Raw genomic sequence first — 6000 nt, 5'->3', positions numbered from 1 at the left:
AATGATATTCAGTCATTCTACCAAATTCTACCTCATTGTAAAATTGTTTTTAAATACATTATTTAATAAATTCCAACAAATTCCTTAAGAAAATTGCAATTTTAATAAAATTTCAAATAAAAGCAGCCCTGCTGACAATCTGTGGCTCATTCAATGATTGGAGAATGTTGTTCTGATGTCTAAGAATGATATTCAGTCATTCTACCAAATTCTACCTCATTGTAAAATTGTTTTTAAATACATTGATTAAGAAATTCCCACAAATTCCTTAAGAAAATTGCAATTTTAATAAAATTTCAAATAAAAGCAGCCTTGCTGACAATCTGTGGCTCATTAAATGATTGGAGAATGTTTTTCTGATGTCTTAGAATGATATTCAGTCATTCTACCAAATTCTACCTCATTGTAAAATTGTTTTTAAATACATTTTTTAATAAATTCCAACAAATTCCTTAAGAAAATTGCAATTTTAATAAAATTTCAAATAAAAGCAGCCTTGCTGACAATCTGTGGCTCATTCAATGATTGGAGAATGTTTTTCTGATGTCTTAGAATGATATTCAGTCATTCTACCAAATTCTACCTCATTGTAAAATTGTTTTTAAATACATTATTTAATAAATTCCAACAAATTCCTTAAGAAAATTGCAATTTTAATAAAATTTCAAATAAAAGCAGCCTTGCTGACAATCTGTGGCTCATTAAATGATTGGAGAATGTTTTTCTGATGTCTTAGAATGATATTCAGTCATTCTTCCAAATTCTACCTCATTGTAAAATTGTTTTTAAATACATTTATTAAGAAATTCCAACAAATTCCTTAAGAAAATTGCAATTTTAATAAAATTTCAAATAAAAGCAGCCCTGCTGACAATCTGTGGCTCATTCAATGATTGGAGAATGTTGTTCTGATGTCTAAGAATGATATTCAGTCATTCTACCAAATTCTACCTCATTGTAAAATTGTTTTTAAATACATTTTTTAATAAATTCCCACAAATTCCTTAAGAAAATTGCAATTTTAATAAAATTTCAAATAAAAGCAGCCTTGCTGACAATCTGTGGCTCATTCAATGATTGGAGAATGTTGTTCTGATGTCTTAGAATGATATTCAGTCATTCTACCAAATTCTACCTCATTGTAAAATTGTTTTTAAATACATTTTTTAATAAATTCCAACAAATTCCTTAAGAAAATTGCAATTTTAATAAAATTTCAAATAAAAGCAGCCCTGCTGACAATCTGTGGCTCATTCAATGATTGGAGAATGTTGTTCTGATGTCTTAGAATGATATTCAGTCATTCTACCAAATTCTACCTCATTGTAAAATTGTTTTTAAATACATTTTTTAATAAATTCCAACAAATTCCTTAAGAAAATTGCAATTTTAATAAAATTTCAAATAAAGGCAGCCTTGCTGATAATCTGTGGCTCATTAAATGATTGGAGAATGTTTTTCTGATGTCTTAGAATGATATTCAGTCATTCTACCAAATTCTACCTCATTGTAAAATTGTTTTTAAATACATTTATTAAGAAATTCCCACAAATTCCTTAAGAAAATTGCAATTTTAATAAAATTTCAAATAAAAGCAGCCCTGCTGACAATCTGTGGCTCATTCAATGATTGGAGAATGTTGTTCTGATGTCTTAGAATGATATTCAGTCATTCTACCAAATTCTACCTCATTGTAAAATTGTTTTTAAATACATTTTTTAATAAATTCCAACAAATTTCTTAAGAAAATTGCAATTTTAATAAAATTTCAAATAAAAGCAGCCTTGCTGACAATCTGTGGCTCATTCAATGATTGGAGAATGTTGTTCTGATGTCTTAGAATGATATTCAGTCATTCTACCAAATTCTACCTCATTGTAAAATTGTTTTTAAATACATTTTTTAATAAATTCCAACACATTCCTTAAGAAAATTGCAATTTTGATAAAATTTCAAATAAAAGCAGCCTTGCTGACAATCTGTGGCTCATTCAATGATTGGAGAATGTTGTTCTGATGTCTTAGAATGATATTCAGTCATTCTACCAAATTCTACCTCATTGTAAAATTGTTTTTAAATACATTTTTTAATAAATTCCAACAAATTCCTTAAGAAAATTGCAATTTTAATAAAATTTCAAATAAAAGCAGCCTTGCTGACAATCTGTGGCTCATTCAATGATTGGAGAATGTTGTTCTGATGTCTTAGAATGATATTCAGTCATTCTACCAAATTCTACCTCATTGTAAAATTGTTTTTAAATACGGGTCATTCCATCTGAAGCAGAACAGCATTTGAAAATCACCATCTCCGATTCTGCTCAAATTTGGCAGAGCTGTTGAGACTATCAAAACATGCAAAAATCCCGAATTTCATCCAAATCGGACCACCCCCTCCATTTTTGTACCCTCCCAAAAAATCGACTTTTTGGCGATTTTTGAGCGAAACCTCTATCTTCAAACGACGATAACTCAGGAACCACAAATCTCAGAGGGTCGGTCTTAGACTCAATTTTGAAGGAAATTGGACGTAGAATCCATTTCCGTGATCAAAATTTAGATTAAAATATGTTGTCTACCTGTATTGCACAATTGAAAACTTTAAATGGCTGTATCTCAAAACAGCCCTATTTATTTTAAATTTGACCTCACCATCGTATTCCCGTCCAATTTTACATGAGAATCACCTATCGACAGAAAGGAATATGTTTCGTTCCAGAGATATCGAATTTTAAAGTTTTGAGTATTTGAGATTACCTAAATTAGCTACACTCGCCGCATATGCTAGCAGCACTCAGTCGTGCTGATCAATAATTACTACCTGTTGTTATGATCACAGTGTCATTGAACCATATTAAGTAAAATTTGAACTTTTAATATTTATTTGCAAATTTTACAACGTTTTTACAATATAATTTTTTTCAAAAAATATAATTTTTCTATTGTTTTCATATTTTTCCTAATTCTTCATTCCTTCCCACCTAATCAAATTATTTCCTTTATGTGAAGCGAGAACAGCTGTAGAGCTGGCAGTAGTAGATGAAATAATTCTCATGGGTTCTAGAACTTTTGCCATGTGCGGTAGCGAAATAGTGCCATTCAGCAAAAACCCCAAAATCTGCCTTACGGTTTGAAAGATTGATCATATTAAACCGATTTTTATATTGTGAGCCAGTTTCAATGCTGTTAATCGTTGAAATCAACGGCGTTTATATCATCGATGTCGATGATCGTTGATTTAAACGTAATCGTAATCGCAGCCATCGTTGATTTAATCGTCAACGTCAACGGACTCGTTGATTTTAACGGCGTTGATCAACGCGTTGATTATCGATAATCAACGAGTTGGTCAACGGCGTTCTTTTATAGTTTTCTAGAGTTTTATGAGGAAAGAATGATTTTTTCATAAATGTTTTGATTGGGAAACATTCTCAAATTGATGTGGCATGGTTGTTCGGGGATCCGGGTGTACCAAGAGGACCGAAGTGACCGGATTTTAAACGTAATTTAAGCCCTACCTAATTGCTGGTCACTTCCAGCTCCACTTTGGTTCCCAAGTCCAACCAGGATTTTCTTATGTAAATGACACCGAGAACGGACAATTGGGAACCGAGATATGGTCGGATTTTCACCGGAATTATTGTTCCGGCGGGTTCAGTAAGAGTCTCGCGTGGCTAAATATCGACACAATTTGTTTTTCTATGATACAATACTGAATTGACCACATGACCCATGTTCCAGAACCCAGATTAAGATTGGCCAAGATGTCAAACTTCGTGACAGACCGGAGTAGCCTACTGTTATTGATCAATGAGTAAACAAAATATTTATGACCTACTGCGATTGGTTTTCGACACCACGCGAAAGATTTATCTCTTGGGATTCGATCAAAACTCATTGATCAATAACAGTAGGCTACTCCGGTCTGTCACGAAGTTTGACATCTTGGCCAATCTTAATCTGGGTTCTGGAACATGGGTCATGTGGTCAATTCAGTATTGTATCATAGAAAAACAAATTGTGTCGATATTTAGCCACGCGAGACTCTTACTGAACCCGCCGGAACAATAATTCCGGTGAAAATCCGACCATATCTCGGTTCCCAATTGTCCGTTCTCGGTGTCATTTACATAAGAAAATCCTGGTTGGACTTGGGAACCAAAGTGGAGCTGGAAGTGACCAGCAATTAGGTAGGGCTTAAATTACGTTTAAAATCCGGTCACTTCGGTCCTCTTGGTACACCCGGATCCCCGAACAACCATGCCACATCAATTTGAGAATGTTTCCCAATCAAAACATTTATGAAAAAATCATTCTTTCCTCATAAAACTCTAGAAAACTATAAAAGAACGCCGTTGACCAACTCGTTGATTATCGATAATCAACGCGTTGATCAACGCCGTTAAAATCAACGAGTCCGTTGACGTTGACGATTAAATCAACGATGGCTGCGATTACGATTACGTTTAAATCAACGATCATCGACATCGATGACGTTGATTCAACGATTAACAGCATTGGCCAGTTTTATCTGAATAATTGATGATTTTTTTTTCAATTCTGGTACATTTAATTTCAAAAGCAAAACCATATACTTCTTATACATGTGGCCAGCAGCTGAATTGTCTTCCAAGATTTCGAAATGAAAATTCGACAAAAAAAAGATTATTGTTCGGACGGTGTCGAAATCAACACCACTGAAGTTGATCTTAATCAGATAATAAATCAGATTAATCTTTGTCAGAAATCCTCCTCCGTAATCATGCTTCACGAGAGTTTTATTCATGTTAATTCATAATTTTTAACCCGATAATGTATCGTAAACTTTTTCTAACGTGTTACTATAAGATCAATTGAAATTTTCTGATAGCACTGCGGGAATTCCATTCTGCCCTGTATTGCGTGTAGTTCTTGCTCTGTCCTGTGGGCTAGCACACAAGTTCACCGTATACTATTTTTTTTTTTAATTTAAGATTATACAGCAGTTTCCTACAGTGGTGTACAGTTATTTTTTGCCCAATTTGATAAAGATTATTTATGATGAAATATTATTTCAATAAATACACAGGTAGCAGTTATTGATCAGCGCGCCCGAGTGCTTCAAATACTTAAAACTTTAAAATTCGATATCTCTGGAACGAAACATATTCCTTTCTGACGATAAGTGATTCTTATGTAAAATTGGACGGGGATTACGATGGTGAGGTCAAATTTAAAAATAAATAGGGCTGTTTTGAGATACGGCCATTTAAAGTTTTCAATTGCGCAATACAGGTAGACAAAATATTTTAATCTAAATTGTGATCACGGAAATGGATTCTACGTCCAATTTCCTTCAATATTAAGTCTAAGACCGACCCTTTAGGATTTGTGGTTCCTGAGCTATTGCCGTTTGAAAATAGGGGTTTCGCTCAAAAATCGCCAAAAAGTCGATTTTTTGGGAGGGTACAAAAATGGAGGGGGTGGTCCAATTTGGATGAAATTCGGGATTTTTGCATGTTTTAATAGTCTCAACAGCTCTGCCAAATTTGAGCAGAATCGGAGATGGTAATTTTTAAATTTGCATTTTTTCTTGCACACTTCAGGTGGAATGACCCATACATTTTTTAAGAAATTCCAACAAATTCCTTAAGAAAATTGCAATTTTAATAAAATTTCAAATAAAGGCAGCCTTGCTGATAATCTGTGGCTCATTAAATGATTGGAGAATGTTTTTCTGATGTCTTAGAATGATATTCAGTCATTCTACCAAATTCTACCTCATTGTAAAATTGTTTTAAAATACATTTGAGCAATTCTCTACGAAATCGGTCTTTTTTCTTCAATTTTAATATTTGTATTTTTTAATCCGACTGAAACTTTTTTGGTGCCTTCGGTATGCCCAAAGAAGCCATTTTGCATCATTAGTTTGTCCATATAATTTTCCATACAAATTTGGCAGCTGTCCATACAAAAATGATGTATGAAAATTCAAAATCTGTATCTTTTAAAGGAATTTTTG

The sequence above is a fragment of the Culex quinquefasciatus genome, chromosome 3 (genome assembly GCF_015732765.1).
Source record: "Culex quinquefasciatus strain JHB chromosome 3, VPISU_Cqui_1.0_pri_paternal, whole genome shotgun sequence".
In the NCBI taxonomy this organism is placed as follows: Eukaryota; Metazoa; Arthropoda; class Insecta; order Diptera; family Culicidae; genus Culex; species Culex quinquefasciatus.
This window is presented reverse-complemented; position numbering follows the sequence as displayed.